The sequence below is a fragment of the Hemibagrus wyckioides genome, linkage group LG26 (genome assembly GCF_019097595.1).
Source record: "Hemibagrus wyckioides isolate EC202008001 linkage group LG26, SWU_Hwy_1.0, whole genome shotgun sequence".
Classification (NCBI taxonomy): Eukaryota; Metazoa; Chordata; class Actinopteri; order Siluriformes; family Bagridae; genus Hemibagrus; species Hemibagrus wyckioides.
The window spans coordinates 1,208,917-1,226,416 of NC_080735.1; the positions used below are offsets into that span (position 1 = coordinate 1,208,917).

At 38.1% G+C, this 17,500-nt stretch overlaps 1 pseudogene; it reads left to right on the forward strand.

The window, feature by feature from the left end:
• The window catches only part of LOC131347070 (MICAL-like protein 2), a 48,737-nt pseudogene extending 33,814 nt beyond the window's left edge, over positions 1-14,923 (forward strand).
• The last annotated feature ends 2,577 nt before the right edge of the window (positions 14,924-17,500 follow it).

A 17,500-nucleotide genomic window follows, 5' to 3' on the forward strand; every position in this document is an offset into this window, starting at 1 on the left:
TTTGTTTTTCTTTGTTCTTTCTTTCATTCTGTTGTATTTTGCTGAAGCCGGGCTTCATCCCGAGAGAGGAGATCCTGAAGGAGCTGAAGGAGATTGAGATGAAGCTGGATGATCTGGAGAAGAAAGGAGTGGATCTGGAGAAGCAGCTGAGGCAGTGTGAGGAAGGTGAGTCGAGGAAGACGAGTGTCGGAGAGACGAGCGTCTCCACACTGGTCTCTCATTTCCACATCAACAAAACTATTAAATAATAAAGTTTATTTATCGGGATATTGTTTATGATGTTAGAGCAGGAGACGCTGCACTTCCTGTTTATTTAGTAGAAGGATTAATGTCTAATGAATTAAACACACGTCCAGCTGCAGATCTGAGACTCCAGGGTCAGAGTGCTGAGTGTTTATTAAAGCAGGACACCACGAGCGTGGAGGTGAACCCCGGCGACTGACCGCTCGGCTCTTCTGACCGTCCCGGTCTAATAAACAGCAGTCTCCTCTCACACTCCATCTCTCCACCCCTCCACCTCTCCATCCCTTCATCTCTCTACCCCTCCACCTCTCCATCCCTTCATCTCCCCATCTCTCTACCCCTCCACCTCTCCATCCCTTCATCTCTCCATCCCTTCATCTCTCTACCCCTCCAACTCTCCATCCCTTCATCTCCCCATCTCTCTACCCCTCCACCTCTCCATCCCTTCATCTCTCTACCCCTCCACCTCTCCATCCCTTCATCTCTCCATCCCTTCATCTCTCTACCCCTCCACCTCTCCATCCCTTCATCTCTCCATCTCTCCATCCCTTCATCTCTCTACCCCTCCACCTCTCCATCCCTTCATCTCTCCATCTCTCCATCCCTTCATCTCTCTACCCCTCCACCTCTCCATCCCTCCATCTCTCCATCTCTCTACCCCTCCATCTCTCCACCTCTCCATCCCTCCGCCTCTCCACCCCTTTATCTCTTCATCCCTCCATCTCTCCACTCCTCTATTCCTCCATCTCTCCACCTCTCTACCCCTCCACCTCTCCATCCCTTCATCTCTCTACCCCTCCATCTCTCCACCCCTTCACCTTTCCATCCCTCCATCTCTCTACCCCTCCACCTCTTCACCCCTTCATCTCTCCATTTCTCCATCCCTCCATTTCTCTACCCCTCCATCCCTCTACCCCTCCATCTCTCCACCCCTCCACCTCTCCATCTCTCCATCCCTCTACCCCTCCATCTCTCCATCTCTCCATCTTCAATGCTTTATAAGCCTCGTCCTGAATGAACTTCTTCCTCTTCCAGAGGACCAGGAGGACGTGTTGACCAATGACCTGATGGTGGACTGGTTTAATCTGATCCGGAGCAAACAGGTGTTCATCCGGCGCGAGTCCGAGCTCGTCTACATGTAAATATCAGTCTGATAATCCACAGAACACTGCAGTGTCTGAATATCTCAACTTCACAAATACTGCTATCTAACACTGTGGTCAGAAATTCAGCTGTGTGTGCGCGTGTCTGTGTGCGCGTGTCTGTGTGCGCGTGTCTGTGTGCGCGTGTCTGTGTGCGCGTGTCTGTGTGCGCGTGTCTGTGTGTGTGTGTCTGTGTGTGTGTGAGACAGTGGAAGATCTCAGGATCTGGAGGAGGAGCAGCCTAATGTTGAGGCAGAACTTCGCAAATTGATGGAAAAACCAGGTAACAAATCACGGATTAATAGAAAGATTAAAATTTTGTGTACTGACCGACACACTGACCGACACACTGTTTTAAGTACTTATTCCTGATATTTTTATGACCTTCTGTCTCACCTCCTTACTGATTATTCACCTGCTGACTGACCCACTGACCACTGTCTGATGACCTGAAGGACACACTGACTGCCTCCACGGCTTACTGACCAACTCACTTCATAAGTCCCTCGTTTAATTAATTACATACTGATTTATTCAGAGACTACATTAATGATTCCAGTCTACTGTTAGAGTCTCTCTGGTCTCTCACTGGGAATAAAATGTTAGTGGATTATTCCTGAAAACACAGCAAGTAGAGTGGACTAAGTGGGGTGGATTGGACTGGGCGAAGTGGGCTGTGGACTGGGCAGAGTGGACTGTGGACTGAGTGGGGTGGATTGGACTGGGCGAAGTGGGCTGTGGACTGGGCAGAGTGGACTGTGGACTGAGTGGGGGGGGTGGACTGTAGACTGGGCAGAGTGGACTGGGTGAAGTGGACTGTGGACTAAGCAGAGTGGACTGGGCGGAGTGGACTGTAGACAGAGCAGAGTGCACTGGGCAGAGTGGACTGTGGACTAAGCAGAGTGGAGTGGACTGTGGACTGGGCGGAGTGGACTGGGTGGAGTGGACTGGGCGGTGTGGACTAAGAGTGGACTGGGCAGAGTGGACTGAGCGGAGTGGACTGGGCAAAGTGTACTGGGCAGAGAGGACTAAGCGGAGTGGACTTGGCAGGGTAGACTAAGCAAAATGGACTGAGTGAAGTGGACTGGGCAGAGTGCACTGGGCAGAGTGCACTGGGCAGAGTGCACTGGGCAGAGTGCACTGGGCGGAGTGCACTGGGCGGAGTGGACTGGGCAGAGTGGACTGAGCGGAGTGGACTTGGCAGGGTAGACTAAGCAAAATGGACTGAGTGAAGTGGACTGGGCGGAGTGGACTGGGCGGAGTGGACTGGGCAAAGTGTACTGGGCAGAGTGGACCGGGCGGAGTGGACCGGGCGGAGTGGACTGGGCAGAGTGGACTGGGCAGAGTGGCCATTAACGCAGTCCAGGCTTCAGTGTTCCTCACACTGAGTGTCAGGTGTTAAGTGTATAAGTGGTGAAAGCTCCACTGAGTGAAAGTGTATAATAGATTTCAGTGAAGAAGGACTGCAGAGTTTTATCATAAATTAAACATCTCTCTCTCAATCTGTCTCTCTCTCTCTCTGTCTCTCTCTCTCTCTCTCTCTGTCTCTCTCTCTGTCTCTCTCTCTCTCAATCTGTCTCTCTCTCAATCTGTCTCTCTCTCTCTCTCTCACACACACTCAGAGTGAGGGAGGAAGGAAGAGTGCTGACAATTAAATACAACAGTATGAAATGATAAGCATGTTTATTTTAATGTGTGTGTGTGTGTGTATAGAACGCTTCAAGACTTCACAAGATAAAAAACGAGAAGAAGAACTGATGGCCAAACTGATGGAAATAGTTAATGATAGGAACGCTATCGTGGACGGACTGGATGAGGACCGACTGAGGTGTGTGTGTGTGTGTGTGTGTGTGTATGACTGCAGTGTGTGTGTGTGTGTGTGTACGACTGCAGTGTGTGTGTGTGTATGACTGCAGTGTGTGTGTGTGTGTATGACTGCAGTGTGTGTGTGTGTGTGTGTATGACTGCAGTGTGTGTGTGTGTGTATGACTGCAGTGTGTGTGTGTGTGTATGACTGCAGTGTGTGTGTGTGTATGACTGCAGTGTGTGTGTGTGTATGACTGCAGTGTGTGTGTGTGTATGACTGCAGTGTGTGTGTGTGTATGACTGCAGTGTGTGTGTGTGTGTGTGTATGACTGCAGTGTGTGTGTGTGTGTATGACTGCAGTGTGTGTGTATGACTGCAGTGTGTGTGTGTGTGTATGACTGCAGTGTGTGTGTGTGTATGACTGCAGTGTGTGTGTGTGTATGACTGCAGTGTGTGTGTGTGTGTGTGTATGACTGCAGTGTGTGTGTGTGTATGACTGCAGTGTGTGTGTGTGTATGACTGCAGTGTGTGTGTGTGTGTGTGTATGACTGCAGTGTGTGTGTGTGTGTGTGTGTATGACTGCAGTGTGTGTGTGTGTGTATGACTGCAGTGTGTGTGTGTGTGTATGACTGCAGTGTGTGTGTGTATGACTGCAGTGTGTGTGTGTGTATGACTGCAGTGTGTGTGTGTGTATGACTGCAGTGTGTGTGTGTGTATGACTGCAGTGTGTGTGTGTGTATGACTGCAGTGTGTGTGTGTGTGTTTCTAGTTGCTTATCCTGTAATGAATATATTTAATATTTAATAGAATGTTTATTAGTCCGTCTTTCACCAGCTTCTCTTTTTTATTCTGAAGCTCTGACGCTGGAGACTCCTTCCACACGCGTTAGATAATGGGTTCTGTTGATTGTCCAGCTTACGCTCTGTCCCCTCAGACAGGAAGTTCACTGTGCTGTTTTTTCACTCATTTCCTGTGTGTTTCTGTAGAGAGGAAGAGGAAGATGAGCAGCTGAATAAAATGATGCAGAATCTTGGTGAGTAAAAAAACAAGAAATAAAAATCAATCATCTGTGCAGTCGTTCATACACACACACACACACACACACTGCAGTTGTTCTCACACACACACACACACACACACTGCAGTTGTTCTCACACACACACACACACACACACACACACTGCAGTTGTTCTCACACACACACACACACACACACTGCAGTTGTTCTCACACACACACACACACACACACACACACTGCAGTTGTTCTCACACACACACACACACACTGCAGTTGTTCTCACACACACACACACACTGCAGTTGTTCACACACACACACACACACACACACTGCAGTTGTTCTCACACACACACACACTGCAGTTGTTCTCACACACACACACACACACACTGCAGTTGTTCTCACACACACACACACACACTGCAGTTGTTCACACACACACACACACACACACACTGCAGTTGTTCACACACACACACACATACACACACACACACACACATACACACACACTGCAGTTGTTCACACACACACACATACACACACACACACACACATACACACACACTGCAGTTGTTCTCACACAGTGGAGTTGTATTACAGTTGTAGTGGAGTTATAGTGGAGTTGTATTACAGTTGTAGTGGAGTTGTATTACAGTTGTAGTGGAGTTGTATTACAGTTGTAGTGGAGTTGTATTACAGTTATAGTGGAGTTGTATTACAGTTGTAGTGGAGTTGTATTACAGTTGTAGTGGAGTTGTATTACAGTTGTAGTGGAGTTGTATTACAGTTGTAGTGGAGTTGTATTATAGTTGTAGTGGAGTTGTATTATAGTTGTAGTGGAGTTGTATTACAGTTATAGTGGAGTTGTATTACAGTTATAGTGGAGTTGTATTACAGTTATAGTGGAGTTGTATTACAGTTGTAGTGGAGTTGTATTACAGTTGTAGTGGAGTTGTATTACAGTTGTAGTGGAGTTGTATTACAGTTGTAGTGGAGTTGTATTACAGTTGTAGTGGAGTTGTATTATAGTTGTAGTGGAGTTGTATTATAGTTGTAGTGGAGTTGTATTATAGTTGTAGTGGAGTTGTATTACAGTTGTAGTGGAGTTGTATTACAGTTGTAGTGGAGTTGTATTACAGTTGTAGTGGAGTTGTATTACAGTTGTAGTGGAGTTGTATTATAGTTGTAGTGGAGTTGTATTACAGTTGTAGTGGAGTTGTATTACAGTTGTAGTGGAGTTGTATTACAGTTGTAGTGGAGTTGTATTACAGTTGTAGTGGAGTTGTATTATAGTTGTAGTGGAGTTGTATTACAGTTGTAGTGGAGTTGTATTACAGTTGTAGTGGAGTTGTATTATAGTTCTAGTGGAGTTGTATTATAGTTGTAGTGGAGTTATAGTGGAGTTATAGTGGAGTTGTATTACAGTTATAGTGGAGTTGTATTACAGTTGTAGTGGAGTTGTATTATAGTTGTAGTGGAGTTGTATTACAGTTGTAGTGGAGTTGTATTACAGTTGTAGTGGAGTTGTATTATAGTTGTAGTGGAGTTATAGTGGAGTTGTATTACAGTTATAGTGGAGTTGTATTACAGTTGTAGTGGAGTTGTATTATAGTTGTAGTGGAGTTGTATTATAGTTGTAGTGGAGTTGTATTACAGTTGTAGTGGAGTTGTATTACAGTTGTAGTGGAGTTGTATTACAGTTATAGTGGAGTTGTATTACAGTTATAGTGGAGTTGTATTACAGTTATAGTGGAGTTGTATTACAGTTGTAGTGGAGTTGTATTATAGTTGTAGTGGAGTTGTATTATAGTTGTAGTGGAGTTGTATTACAGTTGTAGTGGAGTTGTATTATAGTTGTAGTGGAGTTGTATTATAGTTGTAGTGGAGTTGTATTACAGTTGTAGTGGAGTTGTATTACAGTTGTAGTGGAGTTGTATTATAGTTGTAGTGGAGTTATAGTGGAGTTGTATTACAGTTATAGTGGAGTTGTATTACAGTTGTAGTGGAGTTGTATTACAGTTGTAGTGGAGTTATAGTGGAGTTGTATTATAGTTGTAGTGGAGTTGTATTACAGTTGTAGTGGAGTTGTATTACAGTTGTAGTGGAGTTATAGTGGAGTTGTATTACAGTTGTAGTGGAGTTGTATTATAGTTGTAGTGGAGTTGTATTATAGTTGTAGTGGAGTTATAGTGGAGTTGTATTACAGTTGTAGTGGAGTTGTATTATAGTTCTAGTGGAGTTGTATTATAGTTGTAGTGGAGTTATAGTGGAGTTGTATTACAGTTGTAGTGGAGTTGTATTATAGTTGTAGTGGAGTTGTATTATAGTTGTAGTGGAGTTGTATTATAGTTGTAGTGGAGTTGTATTACAGTTGTAGTGGAGTTGTAGTGGAGTTGTATTACAGTTGTAGTGGAGTTGTATTATAGTTGTAGTGGAGTTGTATTATAGTTGTAGTGGAGTTGTATTATAGTTGTAGTGGAGTTGTATTACAGTTGTAGTGGAGTTGTATTATAGTTGTAGTGAAGTTGTATTATAGTTGTAGTGGAGGTGTAGTGGAGTTGTATTACAGTTGTAGTGGAGTTGTATTACAGTTGTAGTGGAGTTGTATTACAGTTGTAGTGGAGTTGTATTACAGTTGTAGTGGAGTTGTAGTGGAGTTGTATTATAGTTGTAGTGGAGTTGTATTATAGTTGTAGTGGAGTTGTATTATAGTTGTAGTGGAGTTGTATTATAGTTGTAGTGGAGTTGTATTATAGTTGTAGTGGAGTTGTATTATAGTTGTAGTGGAGTTGTAGTTCAGTTGTATTATAGTTGTAGTGAAGTTGTATTATAGTTGTAGTGGAGTTGTATTATAGTTGTAGTGGAGTTGTATTACAGTTGTAGTGGAGTTGTATTACAGTTGTAGTGGAGTTGTATTACAGTTGTAGTGGAGTTGTATTACAGTTATAGTGGAGTTGTATTACAGTTGTAGTGGAGTTGTATTACAGTTGTAGTGGAGTTGTATTACAGTTGTAGTGGAGTTGTATTACAGTTGTAGTGGAGTTGTATTATAGTTGTAGTGGAGTTGTATTACAGTTGTAGTGGAGTTGTATTACAGTTGTAGTGGAGTTGTATTATAGTTGTAGTGGAGTTATAGTGGAGTTGTATTACAGTTGTAGTGGAGTTGTATTACAGTTGTAGTGGAGTTATAGTGGAGTTGTATTACAGTTGTAGTGGAGTTGTATTACAGTTGTAGTGGAGTTGTATTATAGTTGTAGTGGAGTTATAGTGGAGTTGTATTACAGTTGTAGTGGAGTTGTATTATAGTTGTAGTGGAGTTATAGTGGAGTTGTATTACAGTTGTAGTGGAGTTGTATTACAGTTGTAGTGGAGTTATAGTGGAGTTGTATTATAGTTGTAGTGGAGTTGTATTACAGTTGTAGTGGAGTTGTATTATAGTTATAGTGGAGTTGTATTACAGTTGTAGTGGAGTTATAGTGGAGTTGTATTACAGTTGTAGTGGAGTTGTATTATAGTTCTAGTGGAGTTGTATTACAGTTGTAGTGGAGTTGTATTACAGTTGTAGTGGAGTTGTATTACAGTTGTAGTGGAGTTGTATTACAGTTGTAGTGGAGTTGTATTACAGTTGTAGTGGAGTTGTATTATAGTTATAGTGGAGTTGTATTACAGTTGTAGTGGAGTTGTATTACAGTTGTAGTGGAGTTGTATTACCGTTGTAGTGGAGTTGTATTACCGTTGTAGTGGAGTTGTATTACCGTTGTAGTGGAGTTGTATTAGAGTTGTAGTGGAGTTGTATTAGAGTTGTAGTGGAGTTGTATTATAGTTGTAGTGGAGTTGTATTATAGTTGTAGTGGAGTTGTATTACAGTTGTAGCGGAGTTGTATTACAGTTGTAGTGGAGTTGTATTACAGTTGTAGTGGAGTTGTATTATAGTTGTAGTGGAGTTGTAGCGGAGTTGTATTACAGTTGTAGCGGAGTTGTATTACAGTTGTAGCGGAGTTGTATTACAGTTGTAGCGGAGTTGTATTACAGTTGTAGCGGAGTTGTATTACAGTTGTAGCGGAGTTGTATTACAGTTGTAGCGGAGTTGTATTACAGTTGTAGTGGAGTTGTATTACAGTTGTAGTGGAGTTGTATTACAGTTGTAGTGGAGTTGTATTATAGTTGTATTATAGTTGTAGTGGAGTTGTATTATAGTTGTAGTGGAGTTGTATTACAGTTGTAGCGGAGTTGTATTACAGTTGTAGTGGAGTTGTATTACAGTTGTAGTGGAGTTGTATTATAGTTGTATTATAGTTGTAGTGGAGTTGTATTATAGTTGTAGTGGAGTTGTATTACAGTTGTAGTGGAGTTGTATTATAGTTGTAGTGGAGTTGTATTACAGTTGTAGTGGAGTTGTATTATAGTTGTAGTGGAGTTGTATTACAGTTGTAGTGGAGTTGTATTACAGTTGTAGTGGAGTTGTATTACAGTTGTAGTGGAGTTGTATTACAGTTATAGTGGAGTTGTATTACAGTTATAGTGGAGTTGTATTACAGTTGTAGTGGAGTTGTATTACAGTTGTAGTGGAGTTGTATTATAGTTGTAGTGGAGTTGTATTATAGTTGTAGTGGAGTTGTATTACAGTTGTAGTGGAGTTGTATTATAGTTGTAGTGGAGTTGTATTATAGTTGTAGTGGAGTTGTATTACAGTTGTAGTGGAGTTGTATTATAGTTGTAGTGGAGTTGTATTATAGTTGTAGTGGAGTTGTATTATAGTTGTAGTGGAGTTGTATTACAGTTGTAGTGGAGTTGTATTATAGTTGTAGTGGAGTTGTATTACAGTTGTAGTGGAGTTGTATTACAGTTGTAGTGGAGTTGTATTATAGTTGTAGTGGAGTTGTATTACAGTTGTAGTGGAGTTGTATTACAGTTGTAGTGGAGTTGTATTATAGTTCTAGTGGAGTTGTATTAAGTTGTAGTGGAGTTGTATTATTACAGTTGTAGTGGAGTTGTAGTGGAGTTGTATTACAGTTGTAGTGGAGTTGTATTACAGTTGTAGTGGAGTTGTATTATAGTTGTAGTGGAGTTGTATTATAGTTGTAGTGGAGTTGTATTACAGTTGTAGTGGAGTTATAGTGGAGTTGTATTACAGTTGTAGTGGAGTTGTATTATAGTTGTAGTGGAGTTGTATTACAGTTGTAGTGGAGTTGTATTACAGTTGTAGTGGAGTTGTATTACAGTTGTAGTGGAGTTGTATTACAGTTGTAGTGGAGTTGTATTATAGTTGTAGTGGAGTTGTATTACAGTTGTAGTGGAGTTGTAGTGGAGTTGTATTACAGTTGTAGTGGAGTTGTATTACAGTTGTAGTGGAGTTGTATTATAGTTGTAGTGGAGGTGTAGTGGAGTTGTATTACAGTTGTAGTGGAGTTGTATTACAGTTGTAGTGGAGTTGTATTACAGTTGTAGTGGAGTTGTATTACAGTTGTAGTGGAGTTGTATTATAGTTGTAGTGGAGTTGTATTACAGTTGTAGTGGAGTTGTATTACAGTTGTAGTGGAGTTGTATTATAGTTGTAGTGGAGTTGTATTACAGTTGTAGTGGAGTTGTATTATAGTTGTAGTGGAGTTGTATTATAGTTGTATTATAGTTGTAGTGGAGTTGTATTATAGTTGTAGTGGAGTTGTATTATAGTTGTAGTGGAGTTGTATTATAGTTGTAGTGGAGTTGTAGTTCAGTTGTATTATAGTTGTAGTGGAGTTGTATTATAGTTGTAGTGGAGTTGTATTATAGTTGTAGTGGAGTTGTATTATAGTTGTAGTGGAGTTATAGTGGAGTTGTATTACAGTTATAGTGGAGTTGTATTATAGTTGTAGTGGAGTTGTAGTTGAGTTGTATTATAGTTGTAGTGGAGTTGTAGTTGAGTTGTATTATAGTTGTAGTTGAGTTGTATTATAGTTATAGTTGTATTATAGTTGTAGTTGAGTTGTATTATAGTTGTAGTGGAGTTGTAGTTGAGTTGTATTATAGTTGTAGTGGAGTTGTAGTTGAGTTGTATTATAGTTGTAGTTGAGTTGTATTATAGTTGTAGTGGAGTTGTATTAGAGTTGTAGTGGAGTTGTATTATAGTTGTAGTGGAGTTGTAGTTGAGTTGTATTATAGTTGTAGTGGAATTGTATTATAGTTGTAGTCGAGTTGTAGTTGAGTTGTATTATAGTTGTAGTGGAGTTGTAGTTGAGTTGTATTATAGTTGTAGTGGAGTTGTATTATAGTTGTAGTGGAGTTGTAGTTGAGTTGTATTATAGTTGTAGTGGAGTTGTAGTTGAGTTGTATTATAGTTGTAGTTGAGTTGTAGTTGAGTTGTATTATAGTTGTAGTTGAGTTGTATTATAGTTGTAGTGGAGTTGTATTATAGTTGTAGTGGAGTTGTATTATAGTTGTAGTGGAGTTGTAGTTGAGTTGTATTATAGTTGTAGTGGAGTTGTAGTTGAGTTGTATTATAGTTGTAGTGGAATTGTATTATAGTTGTAGTGGAGTTGTAGTTGAGTTGTATTATAGTTGTAGTTGAGTTGTATTATAGTTGTAGTGGAATTGTATTATAGTTGTATTAGAGTTGTAGTGGAGTTGTATTAGAGTTGTAGTGGAGTTGTATTATAGTTGTAGTTGAGTTGTATTAGAGTTGTATTATAGTTGTAGTTGAGTTGTATTATAGTTGTAGTGGAGTTGTATTATAGTTGTAGTGGAGTTGTATTATAGTTGTAGTGGAGTTGTAGTTCAGTTGTATTATAGTTGTAGTGGAGTTGTAGTTGAGTTGTATTATAGTTGTAGTGGAGTTGTAGTTGAGTTGTATTATAGTTGTAGTGGAATTGTATTATAGTTGTAGTGGAGTTGTAGTTGAGTTGTATTATAGTTGTAGTTGAGTTGTATTATAGTTGTAGTTGAGTTGTATTATAGTTGTAGTTGAGTTGTATTATAGTTGTAGTGGAATTGTATTATAGTTGTAGTGGAGTTGTAGTTGAGTTGTATTATAGTTGTAGTTGAGTTGTAGTTGAGTTGTATTATAGTTGTAGTTGAGTTGTATTATAGTTGTAGTTGAGTTGTAGTTGAGTTGTATTATAGTTGTAGTGGAATTGTATTATAGTTGTATTTGAGTTGTATTATAGTTGTAGTGGAGTTGTAGTTGAGTTGTATTATAGTTGTAGTTGAGTTGTAGTTGAGTTGTATTATAGTTGTAGTTGAGTTGTATTATAGTTGTATTTGAGTTGTATTATAGTTGTAGTGGAGTTGTAGTTGAGTTGTATTATAGTTGTAGTTGAGTTGTAGTTGAGTTGTATTATAGTTGTAGTTGAGTTGTATTATAGTTGTAGTTGAGTTGTAGTTGAGTTGTATTATAGTTGTAGTGGAGTTGTAGTTGAGTTGTATTATAGTTGTAGTGGAATTGTATTATAGTTGTAGTGGAGTTGTAGTTGAGTTGTATTATAGTTGTAGTTGAGTTGTATTATAGTTGTAGTGGAATTGTATTATAGTTGTATTATAGTTGTAGTGGAGTTGTATTATAGTTGTAGTTGAGTTGTATTATAGTTGTAGTGGAGTTGTATTATAGTTGTAGTGGAGTTGTAGTTGAGTTGTATTATAGTTGTAGTGGAATTGTATTATAGTTGTAGTGGAGTTGTAGTTGAGTTGTATTATAGTTGTAGTGGAGTTGTAGTTGAGTTGTATTATAGTTGTAGTTGAGTTGTATTATAGTTGTAGTGGAGTTGTATTATAGTTGTAGTTTGAGTTGTATTATAGTTGTAGTGGAGTTGTAGTTGAGTTGTATTATAGTTGTAGTTGGAGTTGTAGTTATAGTTGTATTATAGTTGTAGTTGTATTAGTTATAGTTGTATTATAGTTGTAGTTGAGTTGTATTATAGTTGTAGTGGAATTGTATTATAGTTGTATTTGAGTTGTATTATAGTTGTAGTGGAGTTGTAGTTGAGTTGTATTATAGTTGTAGTTGAGTTGTAGTTGAGTTGTATTATAGTTGTAGTTGAGTTGTATTATAGTTGTATTATAGTTGTAGTTGAGTTGTAGTTGAGTTGTATTATAGTTGTAGTTGAGTTGTATTATAGTTGTATTATAGTTGTAGTGGAGTTGTAGTTGAGTTGTATTATAGTTGTAGTTGTATTAGTTATAGTTGTATTATAGTTGTAGTTGAGTTGTATTATAGTTGTAGTTGAGTTGTATTATAGTTGTAGTTGAGTTGTATTATAGTTGTATTATAGTTGTAGTGGAGTTGTAGTTGAGTTGTATTATAGTTGTAGTTGTATTAGTTATAGTTGTATTATAGTTGTAGTTGAGTTGTATTATAGTTGTAGTTGAGTTGTATTATAGTTGTAGTTGAGTTGTATTATAGTTGTATTAGAGTTGTAGTGGAGTTGTATTAGAGTTGTAGTGGAGTTGTATTAGAGTTGTATTATAGTTGTAGTGGAGTTGTAGTTGAGTTGTATTATAGTTGTAGTGGAGTTGTAGTTGAGTTGTATTATAGTTGTAGTTGAGTTGTATTATAGTTGTAGTTGTATTATAGTTATAGTTGTATTATAGTTGTAGTTGAGTTGTATTAGAGTTGTAGTGGAGTTGTATTATAGTTATAGTGGAGTTGTAGTGGAGTTGTATTATAGTTGTAGTTGTATTATAGTTGTAGTTGAGTTGTATTATAGTTGTAGTTGAGTTGTATTATAGTTGTATTAGAGTTGTAGTGGAGTTGTATTAGAGTTGTAGTGGAGTTGTATTATAGTTGTATTAGAGTTGTATTAGAGTTGTAGTGGAGTTGTAGATGATGATAACCCTGAGTGCAGAGTGCTGATGAAAATATCTCCAGGCTTTATTTCTGTGTAAACCTGATCTCCAGGAGGAAATAAAACACTGGATTTTGTTTCAGAATTTGTTTTGTTTTTTTTGTTCCTCTGTAAAGGCAGGTTGTTGTGATTAGTGATAATTACAGTCGCATTTTCATTCCCAAACCTTTTAGTCTGCAGATGATTTGCATTAAAGTGTCAGATCGCAGTGCTCCAGTGCTCCAGGTTTGTTTTGAAACTGAAAGTTGGTTAAAAAAATAGTAAAAAAAAAAAAAAAAAAAAAACCTAAAACTAAATAATGAAATCAATCCCGAAGTTTCTTTAGAGGAAGCAGTGTCTCTCCGCCTCCACCAGCCAGCGTGTGACTTCTCTCTAATTGGTGTTTATTATTCAGTGTTTTTATAAAGGCCAAAATGTGAATAACTCGGGAAGTTCCGCCTTCCATTTTGATTTAATGACCGCTAATGGAAACTCCGGGAGATCGCTCCACACCGGCTGACCGATTCACCCAGACAATTAAAGCCGTCCCAGAAACGCGGGCAAAAAGTCACCGCCATTTGCAATTCATGATTGTAAAAAAGTGTTAAAAGCTGTTTTTGCTTCTCGGATGAAATTTTCCTTTCATGTGAAAGTTCCTGTGGCGATTTGGGAGTGTGAGCCGGGCGAATGGTCAGTTCCTCATCCCTCACAGCTTCCTGTACACACCACTCACTCATCTTTATACACGCTCCAGCTCATAAATCTGTGGGAATTCACACAGAAGAAAATCAGACACGGATAGAAAATCACTTTAATGTGATATTTTTACTATAAAAGCACAAATCCGGTCACGCTGAAGAAGTCTGAGGAAGATGAAAATAAAACACTGTGAAATATAAACCTCTGTACTGTGAGGATCAGGCACGTTTATTATTACAGTTTTAAGAGTTCCAGGTGAGGAGTTTTTATTTTAGAGATTTACTTTTTAAAATAAACTTCCTTCTCTTCCCGCTAACAGACATCAAGAAAGAGAAGAAGAAACGATCGTCCATGTCCAGGCTGTTCAGCAGGAAGAATAAGGCTGAGAGCTGAAGCTGATGGTGATGGTGATTGGTGTGATCATGGACTGATTTCATTCAGGTGTTCACACGCTTTCAGGTGGTTTTTTTTCTCCTGAGTTTTTGTATAAGATCTACAGAAAGCTGTATTCTATTCTCTGCCTAATTGTTTTAAAATAATTTCTCTTTGCTTAACAGAAGACACTAGTAAGATAAAACAGTGTGTAGTAAAATAATATGAACTTTAAAACAGTAAAAGATTAGCGCACAGATCAGCAGGTGTTTGTGTACTGTTAGTGTTAGCGAGCTAGCTGATGAGCTAATCCTGCTACATGGCTCTGAGCTGTGCGCGTTGTACACCAGGAACACCAAAACTGTGCAGTGTGTTCTTTATGGTCTGGAAGTGTGTGTGTGTGGGTGTTCTGTACAATGTTTAATAGGAAACACACTGAACAGTTAGATTCTGATTCACATTGAATCACAGAGTGTGTCTCTTCTTTATAAATATAAATTACAGATGTTGTTTTTATTTTTCTGACCAGTCGAATCCCCGTGTAAATCACTCGGGTGTAGTTTCTCAGTGCGACCTGCAGGGGGCAGCCGGGGTCTTACACCGGACACAGGCTCCGGATTGTTTAAAGGCAGAATTGCTGATGTTCTTGGGAATGTGTGGAGTGTGTAGAGGATATGAAGTGTTGCCCGATTAAATTATTAATATTTATCTTTATAAACGCGGCACTCTGGAGGAGCCCCACAGACAGAAAGGATGGAGTTTGTGTTTTTATCTGTTTCTTCTCAGATTTTGTAAATGAAAGGAGAAATCATGAGGTGTAACAGGATCAATAAAGATTTTCACCAGATTCTCAGAGTGGACCTGATGTTATCTGATGTGTTAAGTGTGGAAGACAAAATGTGTTTATTAAAAGGGAAAGGTCACGTGATGAGACTAACTCACACCAGCCTGATGTCCAGCTTTATGATCTCTGATAAATGCTGAGAAATGATACACACAGGTCTCTGATGAGTCCAGATAAACTTGTTTTTGAGTGAATGCAGTTTTAAATGCAGTGACTGATGATGACACACACACACACACACACACACACTTCATGATCGAGAGAATAGATTAGATTCTGATTTGATTCTTCAAATAAAAATAAAATGCACATTCAGATGAAGTGGAGAGGATTTTCAAATTTAATGTATTAATGAAGCACAGTGACCTGCAGTTAGGAGCATAATAATAATAATAATAATAATAATGATGATGATGATGATAATGATTATAATAATAATAATAGTAATAATAATAATAATAATGATGATGATGATAATGATTATAATAATAATAATAGTAATAATAATAATAATAATAATGATGATGATAATGATTATAATAATAATAATAGTAATAATAATAATAATAATAATGATGATGATGATAATGATAATAATGATTATAATAATAATAATATTATTATTATTATTATTATTATAACCATCATTATTATCATCATTATTATTATTATTATTAATGATGATGATAATAATGATGGTTATAATAATAATAATAATAATAATGATGATTATAATAATAATAATAATAATAATGATGATGATAATTATGATAATAATAATAATAATAATAATAATAATAATAATAATAATAATGAAAATAATAATAATACAAATAATAATAATAATGATAATAATAATAATAATAAGAAGAAGAAGAAGAAGAAGACCTGATGTGGAACTGGATTAAACAGAGCTTTAGATTGAAATACTGTATTCCAGATGTTTGTCTTTAATCTTCATCACATCTCCTCAGCTGCTCTTCTACAGTCTCATAAAAAATCATCTGCTTTTTTTTATCAACTTTCGTGATAAACACTTAATAAAAGTGTTTTTTTCTATTTCTTTTAAATGTTCTGATGCAGAAGATTTTCTTTTTTCATAAAAATATTTTTATTAAATACATTTTTATTTTATTATTTATTATTTATTTATTTATTTATTTATTTATTACCTTATTACCTGTTTGTGGATACTGCTGGAAGTTGTAAATTTGAATAAAAAGTCTGTCTATAAAACAGAAACTGGAATAAAAGAGCTGTCAGGTTCGAGGTTTGAGGAAAAGTTTCTCTATAAAAATGTGAAAAAAATGATATGAAATGAGAGTATAAAGGTTAATAGTGTGTGTGTGTGTGTGTGTGTTCATTTTTAAACTATTGTCACTGTTCTTCCCCCCTTCATTGTGTGTGTGTGTGTGTGTCTGGAAAAGACATTAGAGATGACCTGTGGAGACGCTGTGTGTTCAGCTCACACACACACACACACACACACACACAGCTTTTTATGGCCTGTTTGTCTCTGGGTTTTAGAGAGCTTGTGAATGTTGTGTGTGATTAGAATGGAGTTAATAAAGGAGGAGCAGATCTTCACCTGGACGTTCCTGCAGTGTTACAGAAACAAACTCCTGATAAAGTTCTTACTGAAAACTGCACCAGGTTTTTTTTTTCTTCGGAACAAACAGTGGATGGACATCTGATTCAGGAATGATTGACAGCTTTGGTATTAACTGAAGCCCCTCCCCCTTCACACCACCTCACATGAGGAATCTCTGGAATAATCTGCGTTTTACTGACGTGAGATTGAATCGGTCAGTGTGTGTGTGGGGGGGGGGTCAGCTCAGTGAACTGCTTTACTTCTGTTCTGTGAAGAGAATGGGAAACACGAGGCAGAGAGAGAGAGAGAGAGACAGGGATGATAATTTTTACACTCCTCTACACTCAGACTTGTTCAGCTGCTGCTCTCTTTATGTTCTGGGGAAATTTATTAGAAATGATCTAACTAACAATTCCAGAGAAATACTTCTTTTTAAAATAGAATTTTAGATCATTACTCTGAAGATTTTGAAATCTATTTAATAATCAGTGTGTTCTTGTATTTTTAGTTTAAATGTTCTGATGCAGAAGATTTCCATCACAGGATTAATAAAGTATGACTTTCTGTAATAACTGTATTTTTTTAAAAGGCCGACAAAAGCTGCTGATATTCTTGCATCTGGTCATTCTTCAGGGTTCCAGCTGTTCCTCAGGGTTCCAGTTGTTCCTCAGGGTTCCAGCTTTGTTGAGGGTTCCAGCTGTTGTTCAGGGTTCCAGTCATTGTTCAGGTTTCCAACTGTTCTTCAGGGTTCCAGTCATTCTTCGGGGTTCCAGTCGTTCTTCAGGGTTCCAGTTGTTCTTCAGGGTTCCAGTCGTTCTTCAGGGTTCCAGTTGTTGTTCAGGCTTCCAGTTGTTGTTCAGGGCTCCAGCTGTTCTTCAGGGTTCCAGTTGTTCTTTAAGGTTCCAGTCGTTCTTCAGGGTTCCAGTCGTTGTTCAGGGTTCCAGTTGTTCTTCAAGGTTCCAGCCATTGTTCAGGGTTCCAGC